Below are 19,974 nucleotides of genomic sequence, written 5' to 3' on the forward strand. Positions count from 1 at the left end.
GCACTGCTTCCGGCCATCCTTAACCTCGGTTCAGGGTCCACTCAATGTGGACATGCTAGTTCGAATTAGCAAAATTCGAACTAGTTTTTAGGTCTAGATGCAAGGTCAATTGTACCTTAGAGCAGTGTCTCAAAGACAATGCTTGTAGCCAGTCTTAAATTAACTAAAGGTTTATCAACTAGGAAAAGGAAATGAGGGTTTTTTTTAAAATAAGAATGAAAGAAGAAACATACACCCCAATGAGCGACAGTCTGAGGTTCCAAAAAGAAATAGAACCTGCTATAATGTGCAAGCTCTGTGTCATTTAGGGCTAACACAAGCTAACTAGCATGTATTATCCTTACTTATGCTTAGAAATACTGCCTTCTCCAAAATGGAAGCAGCTAAGTGATACAGTTTCTTCTGGTCAGGGATTTGTATTCCTTTCCCCCACAGTTCAAACTGTGATGGAATGAGGCTTTGCATGTCCCCTCTTCATGGGCGCAGGGAGAGCAATCAATTTTTTGTTCACTGACATTCCACATATGTGAAATCTAGTGCCTGTAGTTCTTTTGCTAGGGAAGAAAGGACATCTCTTTTAAGTCAGTATCTCACAGTTGGTAATGCTCCTCTCACTCCTCTGAGTGGTTTCCATTCTCATATCAAACAATTTTATTGTTTCGAACTAACTATTTTAATTTTATAACATGGGATACAGGTATTATAAGTGACATTAAGGCATATAGCAACTCACAAACATTTCATAAAGGTCAAACACTGAAAACATCTCTATTAATTTATTTTAGCAGTACTAACACAGGTGAGCCAGACTGGTTTCCTGATATGCATTTGTCAGTGAAGGCCTGGGGGGTTTGGCCTGAGCTGGCATTTTGTCTTCCAGTGTCACAAATTCCTTAGAACGCAGAGATTTCTACCAAAGGGGTTAATTTGTGCTAGATGTGATGAGGATACCTGTCAGTAGAATCTGGAGTGAGATCAAACAAATGATGTAATGCATACAGATGTTTAGTGCCTGTTATAACATCTGTTCCTCCTGTCCACTACTAAAAGTATTAAATCTTTGTCATGTTTGTATCATGTTGTTTGGCAACTTGCAGAATTACTATTGAAATATGATTTTACTACTTCAGTAGTAAAACCACAACAACATTTTGCAAACTGAAACTCTCCTATGCAATTGATGAGCTACATCAAATTTAAACCATAATGTGACCCTAACAGAAAGCATTTTCTTTTTTTGGCTCTGCCTTGTGACAGTAATGAGATATATGATGTAGTAATGAGGCTGTTATTCTAGCATCCTTAATACCTTGAACTGAGAGGCAGATCAGATTGTTCACCTTAAATGGTGTTGTGATGAAGTGGGGATTGTATTCCCCTGGTTACATTGCATGTGTCAAGCCTGTGTCCCCCACTCTGGCACTTCGACTGCAGAAGGTGGGGGAGGAGGCACAGAGACCTTTAAAAGACCTGCCTCTAAAGGTTTCTGTTTTAAAAACTGCCCACGGTCACATTCACTGACCTTGGGAGGTAAGTGCCACCACTTAAGTGGGAAAAAAACCCTTTCTTCTTGAACCCAAGAAATAAATCACTTGGAAACTTCTTCCAGAGGCATACCCCAAGTTTCTCCCTTCTCCCCAGCTTTTTTGTGGTAAAAGCAACAGGGTAATCTGATTGCCTAAGACTGAGAGATCAGTTTTTGTACACAGACCTCTTATTACCTTCCAGGATACAAGAAGGTGATAATAAAATCACCTTTTTTAAGACTATAAAACAAAACAAAAAGATATACTTGGTAAAGCATACTTATAAAGCAACCAACACTTAGCAACCAAGTAAAAAACTAATTAAAAGCACAGAGAATTGCTTCCCTGATTGCATCTAACTAAAAACATTCCCTATCTATGCATATATTCATACTTCCTAGGTCCAGTCCAATTCTAGACATGGATATTCCTTTTCTAGGCATGATATCCCTGATTGGTTCAATTCATCTTTTCCCTCCAGCTCCCGGTTTGAATGTCTCAAAAGAAAAATGGCAGGCAGATTCCCTTTCAATTCAAATTCCCATTTGTTCTCCTGCCTCCCTGCCAACACTTCCTAACTACCTGGGTTGAACCTTTATTAAATGCCAGAATATTTCGAAAAGTATAGCACGCCTCCCATCCTTCACAGCATGTGATTTCTACTGTCCTGTAGTAACTCTATGTCTGTGTGTCTTTTTTCTTGGACACTGCACCACTACCCAGATGGTGATAGGAATTTCAGTGTGATTGCCTTCCCCACATACACAATAGCTGATGCTTTCTGTAACTGTAACCTGAGCCAAGGAGGAGGTGTAACCAAGTGACACCTTTTGCCCGGAAAGCAGGACAAAGGTCTGAGGAAGGACTGGCTGCAGGCTGGGCCAGGATGCTGAGTGTGAGTTGTCTTACTGTCTTGGGGTACAGGAAGGAGGATCTAAGCCCTTGGCTCTCAGCACCCTCTCTCCAGGATGGATTGTAATGACTGCTACAAGTCTATTCTATGTTGTGTCTGTCAACTAATAATCTTCTGTTCTATTTGTTGGATGAAAGTCGCATCTGACTGTGAATGGGGATGTAGGGTTCCATGACTTCACACTCCTTGGTGACAGGTGTCTGTCTCATTCTTATGAAAGTTTCAATAAAGAATGGAAAGCTCAAGGCCCTCTCATATGTGCAGGACTAGGCTGCAAGGGTCAGGCTGCTGATCTTCAGTGCATTAAGAAGTGTCTGAACTTCTGTATCAGAACTACATTACCAAAATCATCTCTCTTCATGAACCATGCCATAGCATGAGCTTCTCTAACTCCAATCTGCTCTCTGATATTTCAGTGGTAACCAGAACAAGTTTTAAACAACAAAACATTATTTAAACAATACTTAAAATATAATATTGATGCTACTGTAATCTAGCCTGGCTGCGCTCTTTCTCCACTACTACTGTTGGCTGCTCTGTCAAAGGCTCAGATGGGGGGGAAAAAAGCGCAGTGCCTTTTAAAATATGCCCCAAATAATCCAATCTTGTTTCAAAGGCAGGGGGTGTGTGGCAAGGGATAGTTTTAGTTGTAATGACACAGACATAAACTGAACACTGCAAACACTAAAGAGGGAAAGAACATTGAGGAATTTTCTTCCTGGAGCTTGGAAATGAATCATAGAATCATAGGACTGGAAGGGACCTCGAGAGGTCATCGAGTCCAGCCCCCCGCCCTCAAGGCAGGACCAAGCTCCGTCTACACCATCCTTGACAGATGTCTATCTAACCTGTTCTTAAATATCTCCAGAGAGGGAGATTCCACCACCTCCCTTGGCAATTTATTCCAATATTTGACCACCCTGACAGTTAGGAATTTTTTCCTAATGTCCAATCTAAACCTCCCCTGCTGCACTTTAAGCCCATTACTCCTTGTCCTGTCCTCAGAAACCAAGAGGAACAAATTTTCTCCTTCCTCCTTGTGACACCCATTTAGATATTTGAAAACCGCTATCATGTCCCCCCTTAATCTTCTTTTTTCCAAACTAAACAAGCCCAGTTCATGAAGCCTGGCTTCATAGGTCATGTTCTCTAAACCTTTAATCATTCTTGTCGCTCTTCTCTGTACCCTTTCCAATTTCTCCACATCTTTCTTGAAATGTGGCGCCCAGAACTGGACACAGTACTCCAGCTGAGGCCTAACTAGTGCAGAGTAGAGCGGCAGAATGACTTCACGAGTTTTGCTTACAACACACCTGTTGATACAACCTAGAATCATATTTGCTTTTTTTGCAACAGCATCACACCGTTGACTCATATTCAACTTGTGGTCCACTATGACCCCTAGATCCCTTTCCGCCATGCTCCTTCCTAGACAGTCGCTTCCCATCTTGTATGTATGGAACTGATTGTTCCTTCCTAAGTGGAGCACTTTGCATTTCTCTTTATTAAACCTCATCCTGATTAAAAAGAACCACTATTGTTTGCAACAGACTTTAACCATGGCAAATGAAGTGGGTGGGGAGAGGGAGCGATGACATGCCATGCCTGGCATGTGTGAAATTATTCCCTCTTCTGCCACCACCACATCTTTCCAAAGTCAATTGCTAACACTGACTACACTAGATCTCCCTTATCCTTCAGACCACAAAGCCCGGCTGATGCTGAATGGGGCAAGCATTAAGCGCCATTAGCACATGGCAGGAGAGCCAGACAGTGAGCAAAGGGCGGGGGAAGCACTAGAACAATCAAGGGAAGGAGCAAGACTGGAGAGGGGAAGGTGATGGCAGGACTCAGTCACTGGTTGACTACCCCAACCAGGGAGGGCTCGCCTCCTGTGGTACAGGGGAGGCCATGATGGAAGACAGCAGCTGGATATTGTTGGATATTACCAACAGGACAGTGAGCTTATGGACTCAGAGGTTGCTGGTCAAGTCTGTTCTGCCCACAGTGTAGCAGGGACCATAGTAACTGAGCACTCTCCTAAGCCTCATCATCTATACTGTAGCAATCCACACGGAACTCAAGGAAACAAGAACAAGCTGCAGGAGGGATGACTTTGGAGAAGGCATCAAGAAGCTCGCCTATGTAGCCATAGTTTAATTGCTAACTGTTGAAAACTGATACAGTGACAAGCAAAGATGAAGGCATCTCTCTCAGCCACCATAACTCAACTTCAAAGACAGGTGGTGAACCCACCTAAGTCTACAGATCATTTCTGGGACATTATTGACAATAACCTAGGAGTGGGGAGTAGTGGAGGAACACACTGAAACTGTGATGAAGTTTGTAAATAATATTTTGGGCAGTGTCCTTTGCCTCAGTTTCCCATCTTGTGATAAACAATTGATTTTTCAAGCCAAATTGCACAATGCCTTTTATAGGTAACGGGTGATTCTTGAACTGTTTAAATAACTGGAGGGCAAACAGTAGCCAGGAGGCCTCATGCAGCTCATCAGGGTGATTTGCTGGCAGCCCACAAGACATTTTGGGGGTGTTTACTGTTTGCAGGCATGGGGCCCAGAAGCCGTGCTCCCAGCCACTGGGAGCTGAGGGAAAGCAGCCCACCAGCAGATTACCCTAAGAGACTGGTTTAAATCATCCCAGTAACTCGGTGAAGGGAAGTGGCCCATTGCAGAGAGTAATACTTACGTTACTGCTTTTATTATTTGTACTAGCTGTGGCATTGCCTTTTTCAATGTCCTGAAAAGGCTGACTACATGTTATGTAGCTCCCACTACAGAATTGTTTAGATTTTTTAAATATATTGTAGGCGAAGCAACAGAAAGGCACCCACCTACTTTTAATGTTATTTAACCCCCTACATTTGCTCCTCTGTTCCATTCCTTCAAAAAGGGGCTATAGAAGCTTAACTAACCATTATACAGTAGTCAGTTTTTTAAAATGTCCTTAGAATGAAAAAAAAATCTTCTGGTAAGAAAGAAGGACAAATACATGCCATTGTTGCTCAATATGGCATTTTGTGTAGTCATCCAGTTATGTAGTAGGCACTTAAGCAGTTGCTTCTACAGATTATTTCAGGAATTCTGCAGCATAGGCTACAGTTTCTGCTCTTACATTTAGGAATCTCAGGAATTCAGTCTCCATTCATATAACTAATGATTCTAATATTTCAATATTTAACTCTACAGAGAGAAGCTAACCAATGTATCTATATCATCCCTTGGATGATGAAATAACATGCTCCTGACATAAGAATCTTTTATTTAAAGCAGGAAATCTCATTGAGCCATATTCTCAGTGCCAGATTAAGGTATAAATTAACTAAGTTATAGTTTAAGGTCTCTAAAAAAATTTGTTATTTCAAATTTTATCAAAATTTGTTGCTAAATAAAAGATACGGGAAAAGATACTCTAAATAAACATTTGTTAAATTGACAAAAAATACATACTTCTGCACAAATACCAATACCCTTCATAGATTCATTATTGACAGGCAGGAAACCAGGGCTGAGGGGAAAAAATGCATCTGTAAAATTAGTATTTCTTGAATAAGTCTGCTGTCAGTCTCCAAAGGTAGCTTTTTGCTGGCCAGCAATTTTAGCTGCTACCGCTAAAATTCTGACTATGCCTTCATAACTTATTTAAATACATAGTCTCACTGCTAATAAAATTGGGAAAATGTGAGGTGGGAGATGGTAGTGTTGTGAAGCAATCCTGCTTAGCTCATACTTGTATGGAACTCATAGGAGCCAAGTCATGTATAGCCTCCCCCTTGGCAGTGTAGTGTATTTTCTTTTGAGCGGTACACATGTACAATTTTTTATTTTAGTGAGCATGCTGCTTTCTGCTTCATGTGTTATCCATTCTTTACATCACTGAATTTGTAGGTGATCTTATTGACATGGGTCAAGTGGATCTTGAAGGAAAACATATTTTCCCACCATCAGTTTTGGGAACCTTCACTGTGTTTGTGACAAAAGGAATCTCGGTAATTCTTTTATATATGGTCTTATTAATTGTTAGGGAAATACAAAGTTTATCCATTTTTCTTGGTTTATTCATATGAAGAGAATAGTTTTCCATATTCATGGTGTAAAATATACACCCTCTTGGTTTCTGGAGAGAACAGACAAATTAGTACTGTTACAGAAATAAAACAACAGGTTTTGGGCATATATGTCTATTCAAATTATAAATAGAGATATTATAGCTATACAGCCAATTACAGATAGCTTCCTTAGCCTCAGCTGTCTCCACATGAATTCTCTCCAGGAATTCCTTGTAGATTTAGATGTTCCTCAGCCTAGCCATCTCCTAGGGTTACCAGATGGTTTAAAATACACACACACACACACACACACACACACACACACACACACACACACACACACACACACACCGGACACACTTCATCTCAGATTGAGGGGGGAGACCATCTGGGAAGGGAGCGGGGCTGGCCAGAGGAGATCAGGGGGGCACCGCCTGGTGGGAAGCAGGGCTGGCCGGGAGAGGGTTGGGGAGAGTGGGAAGAGAATCAGCGGCGAGCGAGGCTGGCCCAGGCGCACACAGATCCTGGGGTGCTCCCCGTCCCACGCAAAATCCCGGCAGGGCACAAGGGCGAGTCTGGCCCTGGGGATTCCATCCTGCCCAGGCCCCGCCCCCCCTCCTCTCCACTGTGTTGTTGTGTACTGCGTGGCTGGTAGACACACTCATGCAGTGTGAGCGTGTCTACCAGCCAGGCAGTACGCAACTACATACTGATACTCATGATAGTAATAAAACTTAATTAGAAAATACCGGACATTTATATATCTGGTATTTTCTCTATTTCCTGGACACAAAGCTCAAATAATGGACTGTCTGGTTCAAAACTGGACACCTGGCAATCCTACCACCTCCTCCTGTAGCTCTACGAACTGCTGCCTGAGAGATTTTACCAGCAGGCATCTGTCAGATTGGTTGGTCTCCCCAGACTGGATTTCAGTAAGGCTACGTCTAGACTATATCCCTCTGTCGGCAGAGGGATGTAAATGAAACACTTCGAAAGTGCAAATGAAGCCGGGATTTAAATATCCTGCGCTTCATTTGCATAATCACGTAATGGTACTCTTTTGAAAAAGCGCTATTTCAAAATTGAAGCTGCAGTCTAGATGTGGTTCTTTCGAAAACAGGGCACTTTTTCGAAAAATCTGAAAAAGTGCCCCGTTTTCAAAAGAACCGCCATTATGTTCTAGACTGCAGTTTCAGTTTTGAAATGGCGCTCTTTTGAAAGAGTACCATTACGTGATTATGCAAATGAAGCACAGGATATTTAAATCCCGGCTTCAATTGCACTTTCGAAGTGCTTCATTTACATCCCTTTGCTGACAGAGGGATGTAGTCTAGATATACCCTATGTGGGAATTGTAAGCCACAGTCCCTGAAAAACCATACCAGGATCTGGGTAGAAGCATCCATGGTCAGGTGGTTTGTATGGCTGCAGGCACAGGCAGAGGCAATAGCAGCAGTGCTGGCACAGGTGTTGCGGATCTTTCTAACCATATAAGGACTCCCTCTGTCAAACTCCCCTGTCTGCTTTGCTCCCGTGGTCATTCTGCCTCTCGCTTTTAAAGCCTGCTCACCTAGGTCAGGCCTACCCTCTTGTTAGCCACACAGGGCAAGGCTGATCCAGAGGCTGATCAAAGACAATCAAGTCAACAAAGGATCATACACTCCCAGACACAATCCCAACTGCCACCGTAAATGAAGTCACCTGAAAAATTCAAACAGTCAAGCAAACTCACTGACGCCAAAAGCTAGTACACTCACCTAGCAGCCTGTTCAGTGGCAGGATCTCTTGCACTCCTTCTCAAACTCCCCCGTCTGCTTTACTCTTCTTAACCGTCAGGGTGGTTAAACACGGGAATGAATTTCCTAGAGAGGTTGTTAACAGCAGGTTAGACAGACATCTATCAGGGATGATATCGACTATTCTTGGTCCTGCCATGGGGGCAGGAGACTGAACTTGATCTCTTGTGGTCTCTTCCAGTTCTAGTATTCTATGATTCTGTAGATAAATGTATAGCTGTATCAATCTCAATATTTATAGTAGAGAATTAAAAATTGTCTAGGTTTCAATAAACATTTCCCTCTATAAATTTTAGTATCTATAGGTTAATTCAGCATAACCTTCTATAAAACAAAACAAGTCAATTTATTGGAAGAATACAACCCACATACAATTACAGGTAAGTGACTTTTAAACTGCCAGGACCTTTGTCAAGTCATCATCCAAGATAAGATTCAACTGGCCTTCCCTAATGTTGAAAACATTTGCAATTTGTTTCTAGTCTAATGGTGACTTAGTCTAGTTCTTTTTAAAATTCACCTTCATTTTTACACAAATATAAAGCTTTCATAGAATCATAGAATCATAGGACTGGAAGGGACCTCGAGAGGTCATCGAGTCCAGCCCCCTGCCCTCAAGTCAGGATCAAGCTCCGTCTACACCATCCCTGACAGATGTCTATCTAACCTGTTCTTAAATATCTCCAGAGAGGGAGATTCCACCACCTCCCTTGGCAATTTATTCCAATATTTGACCACCCTGACAGTTAGGAATTTTTTCCTAATGTCCAATCTAAACCTCCCCTGCTGCACTTTAAGCCCATTACTCCTTGTCCTGTCCTCAGAAACCAAGAGGAACAAATTTTCTCCTTCCTCCTTGTGACACCCTTTTAGATATTTGAAAGCCGCTATCATGTCCCCCCTTAATCTTCTTTTTTCCAAACTAAACAAGCCCAGTTCATGAAGCCTGGCTTCATAGGTCATGTTCTCTAAACCTTTAATCATTCTTGTCGCTCTTCTCTGTACCCTTTCCAATTTCTCCACATCTTTCTTGAAATGTGGCGCCCAGAACTGGACACAGTACTCCAGCTGAGGCCTAACTAGTGCAGAGTAGAGCGGCAGAATGACTTCACGAGTTTTGCTTACAACACACCTGTTAATACAACCTAGAATCATATTTGCTTTTTTTGCAACAGCATCACACTGTTGACTCATATTCAACTTGTGGTCCACTATGACCCCTAGATCCCTTTCTGCCATGCTCCTTCCTAGACAGTCGCTTCCCATCTTGTATGTATGGAACTGATTGTTCCTTCCTAAGTGGAGCACTTTGCATTTCTCTCTATTAAACCTCATCCTGTTTACCTCCGACCATTTCTCTAACTTGCTAAGGTCATTCTGAATTATGTCCCTATCCTCCAAAGAAGTCGCAACCCCACCCAGTTTGGTATCATCTGCAAACTTAATAAGCGTACTCTCTATCCCAATATCTACATCATTGATGAAGATATTGAACAGTATGGGTCCCAAAACAGACCCTTGAGGAACTCCACTTGTTATCCCTTTCCAGCAGGATTTAGAACCGTTAACAACCACTCTCTGACTACGGTTATCCAGCCAATTATGCACCCACCTTATCGTGGCCCTATCTAAGTTATATTTGCCTAGTTTATCAATAAGAATATCATGCGAGACCGTATCAAATGCCTTACTAAAGTCTAGGTATATGACATCCACCGCTTCTCCCTTATCCACAAGGCTCGTTATCTTATCAAAGAAAGCTATCAGATTAGTTTGGCATGACTTGTTCTTCACAAACCCATGCTGGCTATTCCCTATCACTTTATTACCTTCCAAGTGTTTGCATATGATTTCCTTAATTACCTGCTCCATTATCTTCCCTGGGACAGACGTTAAACTGACCGGTCTATAGTTTCCTGGGTTGTTCTTATTCCCCTTTTTATAGATGGGCACAATATTTGCCCTTTTCCAGTCTTCTGGAATCTCCCCTGTCTGCCATGATTTTTCAAAGATCATAGCTAAAGGCTCAGATACCTCCTCTATCAGCTCCTTGAGTATCCTGGGATGCATTTCATCAGGACCTGGTGACTTGCTGACATCTAACTTTCCTAAGTGATTTTTAACTTGTTCTTTGTGTATCCTATCTTCTAAACTTACCCTCTCTCTGCTTGTATTCACTATGTTAGGCACACCTCCAGACTTCTCGGTGAAGACCGAAACAAAGAAGTCATTGAGCATCTCCGCCATTTCCAAGTTTCCTGTTACTGCTTCTCCCTCCTCACTAAGCAGTGGGCCTACCCTGTCCTTGGTCTTCCTCTTGCTTTTAATGTATTTATAAAAGGTCTTCTTGTTTCCCTTTATGCCTGTAGCTAATTTGATCTCATTTTGTGCCTTTGCCTTTCTAATCTTGCCCCTGCATTCCCGTGTTGCTTGCCTATATTCATCCTTTGTTATTTGTCCTAATTTCCATTTTTTATGAGACTCCTTTTTTATTTTGAGATCATGCAAGATCTCCTTGTTAAGCCAAGCTGGTCTTTTGCCATATTTTCTATCTTTCCTACACAGCGGAATTGTTTGCTTTTGGGCCCTTAACAACGTCCCTTTGAAATACTTCCAACTCTCCTCAGTTGTTTTTCCCTTCAGTCTTGCTTCCCATGGGACCTTACCTACAAGTTCTCTGAGCTTATCAAAATCTGCCTTCCTGAAATCCATTACCTCAATTGTGCTGGTCTCCCTTCTACCTTTCCTTAAGATCATGAACTCTATTATTTCGTGATCACTGTCCCCTATACTGTCTTCCACTTTCAAGTTCTCAACTAGTTCCTCCCTATTTGTTAAAACCAAATCCAGAACAGCTTCTCCTCTGGTAGCTTTTTCAACCTTCTGAAACAGAAAGTTGTCTCCAATGCAGTCCAGAAACTTATTGGATAGCCTGTGCCTCGCTGTGTTAGTTTCCCAACATATGTCTGGATAGTTGAAGTCCCCCATCACCACCAAATCTTGGGCTTTGGATAGTTTTGTTAATTGTTTAAAAAAGGCCTCATCCACCTCTTCCACCTGGCTAGGTGGCCTGTAGTAGACTCCTAGCATGATATCACCCTCGTTTTTTACCCCTTTTAGCTTAACCCAGAGACTCTCTACACAGCTATCTCCTACATTCATCTCCACTTCAGTCCAAGTGTGTACATTTTTAATATACAAGGCAACCCCTCCTCCCTTTTTTCCCTGTCTGTCCTTCCTGAGCAAGCCGTACCCTTCCATACCAACATTCCAATCATGCGTCCCATCCCACCAGGTTTCTGTAATACCAATGATATCATAGTTGTATTTATTGGTTAGCAATTCCAGTTCTTCCTGCTTATTACCCATACTTCTCGCATTTGTATATAGGCATCTAAGATACTGATTTGATCTTGCCTCCCTGTTGTGCCCTGACCCTCCTTTCTCCTTGCCATTATAGGCCGTAGTCCCCCCTATTTCCAACCCATCTCCCAGTCCCGCACATTCAGCACTTACCTGTGGGCTTTGCTCACCTGCCCCCGACAAACCTAGTTTAAAGCCCTCCTCACAAGGTTAGCCAGTCTGTGTCCAAACAAGGCCTTCCCGCTCCTGGAAAGGTGAACTCCATCTCCGCCAACCAGTCCTTCCTGGAAGAGCACCCCGTGATCAAGGAAGCCGAATCCCTCCTGGTGACACTTTGTTTATATAATGACTGTCCTTTCTCTGAAAATAGGAATTTTTTTTTATGGTGTAGGACCTCTTACATAGCTTAGGGCCTGCACCATGTTCTCTGTCATACAAAATAGCAATTGGTTGTTATAAGGTTAGCTGGAGTATAACTTACCATTTTTCTTCTACATACTGATAAACAATTAACTGAACACTTTAAAAAGTGCATGATGGTTGATTATTTTGGCGCGCTTGGCAGATGCATTTGATTTGAAGAGCTCTCTTCAATGTCTAGAACAAACATAATGCAATTTCAGAAAAAGTATATTGCATTCAAAACAAATAATCCTTTGATAAACTTATGTGAAAGCAGTAGCGTAGACCTATTTAAATATGAATGTATTCCTAGAAGAAAACCAAATTTCAATATTAAGGTGTAAGACTGTTGGTCTTAACTCATCTCCACAATCTTGAAGCTCATTTTCAACAACATGTTTACAGATTGTGATAGAGTAGTGAACCACCAGTGGGCCAGTGTCAGCAACTCGTCAGGCCTAACATACCAACGACATCTGACACTGTCATAATCTGTATCTAAAACATGTCATGTAAGGCATCCTACATAAACTAACTAGCTGGTCCTGAAGAATCATTGTGTGGTGAAGGTATGGGGTGTACTCAGAGATGTATAATCCCAAATTGCCCTAGATAAAGGAATGTGTATTTAGTTCAAGTAGCCTGGCCCAACTATGATAAATTTTCATATAATGTGGACAGAATTATCAAGCAATAGAGAAGACTGCATGTCATCTACACCCCAGCAGGAGTGAACACTTAGGATTAATTTTTTCAAAGATTACATTTCAAAAGTTTGCTGGACAATAAAAGAAAGGGGAGATAACTCCATAGTTATCCATTACTAGGATGATACAAGAGGCCAGGCCTCTTGTAGATCTGAGAAAAGTGGCTCCCTATGGGTTGAAACTCTGGGAACTGAATATAGGTGAGAAACCTGCTTAGACAAAGAACTTGCTGAATTTCAGTTTCAGAAGCAAAATTTCTATCCTTACTCTTTGTACCTGGTATCAATAAAAGCTATGATTTAAACTTGTGTTACTTTTACTATAAAATCAGTTCAGAGCTGTGATTGAGATGAGAGTGCTTGTCAAACACCAGTTAAATTCACGAGCTGCAATTTATAAACTCTTTGAAAGGAGCAACAAATTTAATATTTTCAGTGAATGTATAATGATAGGGGCTGTGCATTGCTGGGATATCGGAGAACCTTGTGACTAGAATTCACTGACTGATAATGGCTAGGTAAGACTGGGGTGCTGTCTACACTATCAGGTTATTTCAAAATAAGCTTATTCCTCTTCACAAGCAGGAGTTATTTCAAAATAACACGCCCATTATTTTGGAACAGACTTGGTAGTGTGGACATTTGCCTTCTTATTTCAAAATAATTCCTTAGTGCAGACATGCCTAGGTAGAGTCTGAATGAGTTTGCTGGTGAGGCAGACAGACAGGCATGACATGGAACTGACAGTCCCATCTCTGGCAATGATCACTCTTGCTGAGGCAGAGAGGAGCCCAGTGGTTAAAGCAGCACATTACACAGATGCAGACTTTTCAAAATATTACTGAACTTTAAACCCAATAAAGAACTCAATTCGTTTTACTCATTTTTCATTCACAGCTTCAAACTCTCTTTCAGAAGTCAGTAGCCACAAGACAGATCAAAATTCAAACGGAACTCCTCTTGATGTGTTTTTGCCCCATGCTAAAAATGAATATCCTCAATTGTCCAAACAGACCACAGAAACATTAATTTCACCCAGACCTGTTTACTGCTGCAGAACTGTGTTATACAACAATCAGTAAATAAGGAAATTGATCTTCAGGTAGATCACCAAACTAGTCAACGCAAGATTTTTGTTTGAAGATGGGAATTTATTCTTCTCTCTAAACAGGAAGTAAATCCTTCGTCAGCAGTAATTTTAAAAATTTTTTAAATTAAAGCCTATAATCACTATCTTTGTAGTATGTTTGAGAAAGGGCAGAGGTAAAGACATATAGTATTTATTATGATATAAAGAGTCAGTTGCTAGGGGCTTATATCTTGCACTAGCAAATAAAGGGTTAACAATGAGTCTGTGACACTTGGAGGAGAGACTGCTATTTAAGATTTGACTGGCTAGGGAGATCCAGACTGGGTAGACTGCAAGGCAACTAGGGAGAACTGAGCTGAAGCTGGGAGTTCAGACCCTAGGACTGGCATTGAAGGAAGAGGGTATTACAGATGAAGGGATTTCAGGCAGATGTCATACATCTGGAGAATGCTCCTTACCAACAGACTTGGAAAAGCTTCTTGGGAAGACAAAATTGCAGGCAGAGGGAGGACTGAAGAGTGCAACTCCACAACAGATGCCTGCAAGTAGACAAAGGGCAGAAGTAGCTTAGAGAAGCAATGAGGAATCACAAAGACCCAATAACAGCACTGCACATCTGATTACAGAGCTCTGCTACTTTGTCCTCACCCACAACTACTTGCAATTTGGAGACAATTTGCATCTCCGAGTCAGCGGCACAGCAATATGCCAACATCTTTATGGCTGACCTGGAACAATGTTTCCTCAGCTCTCTCCCCCAACACCCTTACTTTATTTAGGCTACATCGATAACATCATCATATGGACCCCCGGGAAAGAGACCCTTGAAGAATTTCACAAGGATTTCAACAACTTCCCACCCCACCATCAATCTCAGCCTGTGTCAGTCCACATGAGAGATCCACTTCCTTGACACTACAATACAATTAAATGATGGACAAATTTCCACCACCCTATACTGGAAACCTACCAGCTGCTACACTTACCTTCATGCCTCTAGCTTCCATCCCAGACATATTTCTCAATCTATTGTATACAGCCAGATTTGTTCCAGTCCCACAGAGACAAACCTACAGGACCTCTATAGAACATTCCTAAAACTGAAATACCCACCTGGAGAAGTGCAAAAACAAATCGACAGAGCCAAAAAAGTACCCAGACATGAACTACTTCAGACAGACCCAAAAAAGAGAACAGAATTCCACTTGTTATTACCTACTATCCACAACTTAAACCCCTTCTACACATTATCCACAATCTATGACCTATCTTGGAAAATGACCCTTCACTCTGAGGCCTTGGGGGAAAAAGGCCTATTCTGACTTACTAACAACCCCCTAACCTGAAAAGAAAAATCCTTTCCGGTAACCACACATAGCTACATCATAAGCATCCAGGAACCAACCCCTGCAATAAACCCCAGTGCCAACTCTGCCTACACATCTATACAAGCGATTTCATCACTGGACCCAACCACATCAGCCACCAAATCAGAGGCTCATTTAACTGCACATCCAGTAATGTGATCTTTGCCATCAAATGCCAGCAATGCCCCACCACAATATATATTGGACAAACTGGACAGTCCCTAGGGAAAAGAATTAATGGACAAATCAAATATCTGAAAACCAACACACAAAAACCTGTTGGGGAACACTTTAACGTCCCTGGACACTCATTAAGGGATCTCTAAGTTGCTGTTTTGTTTCAGACCAATTCTACAAGCCCAATACACAGAGAAGGATTGAAGGATTGGAACCCCACTTCATTCTCAAGTTTAACTCTCATACAAATGGTCTAAATCGCAATATTTGATGGCTCGCACATTATCAACCAGCCAAACAATGAAGGTGCCAATGGTTCTTGATGTCTGTGTAGAATCTGGTGTTCGTACTCTTCCTTTCCTAGTGCAAACTAATGGTTCTTATCAGCCTCTTTTAACTAATAGACTGTTTATGTTTTTCCTGTTACAGACTGGCTCAGCTATACCTTTGAAACTTATCTACCAATGTCCTCTTTTCTCTCCCCTCTAATTTCCCCCCTCCCGCCTTCCCTTATTTATTCTTGGTTCTGGACATGCAACACTCTGGTCATCTGAAGAAGTGGGCTGTGCCTACAAAAGCTCATGATACCATCTACATGTTTTGTTAATCTTTAAAGTGCTACCAGACTATTATTTGTTTTTAAGTTTTGCTTATGGATTGTTAGCATTGCTATTTCTATTATGGGCATTCAAAGTGGCATGGCATGGCACTAATTTTGTGTGTCTGTTTTTATACTCTTAAAAACCTGTGTGTAACAGGGTGGCACTCACCTCTCAAGAGTGAGCAAACCCCCACACACACTCACAATCTGGCCAAATACACATGCCTGCACTTGCTCTGTTCTTCAGCCTTTTTGGTTACTCGGCCCTCCAACCAAGTCACACTATGTGAATCACAACCCACTCCAGAATACACTTACCAGGGGCTCATCTCAGTTCCCTCTGCTAGTGTCCCTCTGTGAGGGGGTACGCCCCTGATGGGGGTTGCGACCCATTTCTACTGGCCTTTGTCTCGGTCGAGGCCCTTCTCTCCGGGCATTTACAGTACCCCAAAGTCTCGGCCCCTCTCTCAGGGCAAATATGGTATTCCCAGAACTAGCAACAAGTCCAGGCCCCTCTATCAGGGCATATATGGTACCTGTGGCCTAGCTCTGGAAAAAGCCTCTCCTGGCCGGCGTGTTTGCCCTGGTTGCGGGAAGGAGTGGTAGGGGGACCTGGGCCCTCCCTCTCCACCGGGTCCCAGCCCAGGGCCCTGTAGGCAGGGGTTCTTGCTCCTGCCTGCTCGGTGGGGAATCCAGCCGATACACACCAAGCGGAGTTTGCAAGTCCTTGCCCTGGGCTGCTTCCTACCACTCTGGCTCAGGCTCCAGCTGTCGCAGGAACACCGGGGCTGCAGCCTGGGCCCTCCGACTCTCAGGAGGCCTCCTACTTTAAAACGCTAATTCGAGCTAGTTTTTAGTTCTAGATGCGCTAGTTCGAATTAGCTTAGTTCGAATTAGCGCTGTAGTGTAGACATACCCTCAGAGGACTGATGGGCAGAATCCCCTGGGATGCTAACATGAAGGGGAAAGGAGTCCAGGATAGCTGGCAGTATTTTAAAGAAGCCTTATTGAAGGCACAGAAAGAATCCATCCCAATGCATAGCAAGAGAGGCAAACATGCTTACAGGGCAAATCCTTGGTGAACTTAAGCACAAAAAGGAAGCTTACAAAAAGTGGAAACTGGGACAAATAAAAAGGGAAGGGGTTTAAATTTATAGCTCGAGAATGCCGGGGGGTTATCAGGAAGGCGAAAGCGCAATTGGAATTGCGACTGGCAAAGGATGTGAAGGATAACAAGGAAGGTTTCTACAGGCATGTTAACAAGAAGGTGATCAGAGAGGGTGTGGGGCCCCTACTGGATGAAGGAGGTAACCTAGTGACAGATGATGTGGGGAAAGCTGAAACACTCAGTGCTTTCTTTGCCTCTGTATTCACGGACAAGGTCAGCTCCTGGACTAATGCGCTAAGTGACGCAAGATGGAATGAAGATGGACAGCCCTTGGTGGGTAAAGAACAGGTTAGGAACTATTGAGAAAAGCTCAACGTACACAAATCCATGGGTCCAGACTTAACGCATCCGAGCATACTGAGGGAGCTGGCAAATGTCATTGAGGAGCCTTTGGCCATTATCTTTGAAAAGTCACGGAGATCGGGAGAGATCCCGGATGATTGGAAAAAGGCAAATATAGTGCCCATCTTCAAAAAAGAGAAGAAGGATGATCATGGGAACTATAGGCCGGTCAGTCTTACTTCGGTTCCTGGAAAAATCATGGAAGGGATCCTTAAGGAATCCATTTTGAGGCACTTGGATGAGAGGAAAGTGATTAGGAATAGTCCGCATGGATTCACAAAGGGCAAGTCCTGCCTGACCAATCTGATTAGCTTCTATGATGGGGTAACTGGCTCGGTGGACATGGGAATGTCAGTGGATGTGATATACCTTGACTTTAGCAAGGCTTTTGCTATGGTCTCCACAATATTCTTGCCAGCAAGTTAAGGGAATGTGGATTGGATAAATGGACGGTAAGATGGATAGAAAGATGGCTAGAAGATTGGGCCCAGAGGGTAGTGATCAACAGCTCGATGTCAGGATGGCAGTCGGTTTCGAGCGGAGTGCCCCAGGGTTTGATTCTGGGACCGGTTTTGTTCAATATCTTTATGAATTATGGATGAGGGGATAGATTGCACCCTCAGAAAGTTTGCAGATACAGTAAACTAGAGGGAGAGGTAGATATGCTTGAGGGCAGAGATAGGGTTCAGAGTGACTTAGACAAATTGGAGGATTGGGCCACAAGAAATCTGATGAAGTTCAACAAGGACAAGTGCAGAGTCCTGCATTTGGGACAGAAGAATCCCAAGTATTGTTACAGGCTGGGGACCAACCAGCTAAGTAGTAATTCTGCAGAAAAGAACCCGGGGCTTACAGTGGGTGAGAAGCTGGATATGAGTCAACAGTGTGCCCTTGTAGCCAAGAAGGCTAATGGCATATTAGGGTGCATTAGGAGGAGCATTGCCAGCAGATCCAGAGAAGTGGTTATTCCCCTTTATTCGGCTCTGGTAAGGCCACATCTGGAGTATTGTGTCCAGTTCTGCCCCCCCCCATCCCCCCCCCCCCGTTACAAAAAGGATGTGGATGCATTGGAGAGGGCAACCACAATGATTAGGGGGCTGGAGCACATGACCTATGAGGAGAGGCTGAGGGAGTTGGGTCTGTTTCAGCAGCAGAAGCAAAGAGTGAGGGGGGATTTGATAGCAGCCTTCACCTTCCTGAAGGGTGGTTCCAAAGGGGATGGTGACAGATGGCAGAACAAGGAGCAATGGTCTTACGTTGTGGTGGGAGAGGTCCAGGTTGGATATTAGGAAAAACTATTTCACTAGGAGGGTGGTGAAGCACTGGAATGGGTTACCTAGGGAAGTAGTGGAGTCTCCATCCCTAGAGGTGTTTGTCTCGGCTTGACAAAGCCCTGGCCAGGTTGATTTAGTTGGGATTGGTCCTGCCTAGAGCAGGGGGCTGGACTTGATGACCTTCTGAGGTCTCTTCAGCTCTATGGTTCTATCATTCTGTGGTACCTCCAAAGCTTCCCCTCCTGGAGATAGCTTCTTTGCCTTTACCTTAAGGCTTTTAGCTCAGGCCATCAGCCCACAATAGCGCCACGCCATGATGTTGTTCTCTTAGCCAGCCAGCCACACAGTCTTCACCTTCTCAGGCTCCACAGACACTGAGCTGATTAGTCTCCTCCTTTATAGGGCTTTCCTGGCCCCTGGTTAACTGCTTCCTCCTGCAGACACTCTACTCTCCTTGGAGGACTTCTCTGTGGTTGCTGGGACAGCATGTGGCACAAGCCTCCAGGAAAGGGTTTTGAAGTCTGGTCCACCCCATCACAGCATGATTTAAGCAAAACTGAGTTGCTTAATGAATTATGCGTTGCAGATTCTTTATGAATGTACAATATTTCTAATTTATAACAAAACAATGAAACAACTGTACAGTGAAACAATGCAGTGAACAGCAGTATAACACCATTCTGGAAGGACTCCGATTTACTGGAGAGCGTATACCTTGCCTTTTGTTCCTTTGCCCTCTGTTCCTGAGAAACTGTCAGGAGTATTTGATGGGTGGAAAGAGCTGGGCTCCTGGGTGAGCTGAGGCTGGGAAAGGGAATGGCATTTTGAAACATGGCTGTGGGGGTACAGCAGGGAATATATGCTGAAGTTCACAGTACCCTATATCGTTCCATGGGCTGCAAAACACAGTTGAGTCCAGGCTAGGGCACTGAATTTTCTGTGGGACAACTAGCATTCAATACTCTTTCTAAGCATTCTGCTTCAATAAGGTCTCTGAACATCTCATCCTGAATTCTTAGTTTCTTCTCCCTCAGTCAGCCGCCTAAAGCTCTGTCCTTGAAGTTCTGGAGTATGAAAAAACCACACAGTTATTGTTCATATTCCAGAGAGACAATTAGAACTTTAAACATGTATTTGATTTCCCCTCCCTGAGATTCTTTCCAGTCTTGGGAAAACC

At 43.0% G+C, this 19,974-nt stretch overlaps 1 long non-coding RNA gene across 7 annotated transcripts in view; it reads right to left on the bottom strand.

Annotated features, from left to right (window-relative positions):
* LOC102449734 (uncharacterized) overlaps positions 1-19,974 on the bottom strand; it is a 95,824-nt gene that overhangs the window by 35,105 nt on the left and 40,745 nt on the right. For 5 of the 7 annotated variants that reach the window (XR_012903506.1, XR_012903504.1, XR_012903501.1 and 2 more), the window contains 3 exons: positions 14,327-14,407; positions 12,152-12,267; positions 8,269-8,373 (listed from right to left, as the gene is read on the bottom strand). This is a non-coding gene — a long non-coding RNA (uncharacterized LOC102449734). Of the gene's footprint in view, positions 1-8,268; positions 8,374-12,151; positions 12,268-14,326; positions 14,408-19,022; positions 19,862-19,974 lie in introns of all 7 variants that reach the window. The other 2 variants (XR_012903502.1, XR_012903500.1) reach the window with 2 other exon arrangements.

Source organism: Pelodiscus sinensis, chromosome 4 (assembly GCF_049634645.1).
Source record: "Pelodiscus sinensis isolate JC-2024 chromosome 4, ASM4963464v1, whole genome shotgun sequence".
NCBI lineage: Eukaryota > Metazoa > Chordata > Testudines > Trionychidae > Pelodiscus > Pelodiscus sinensis.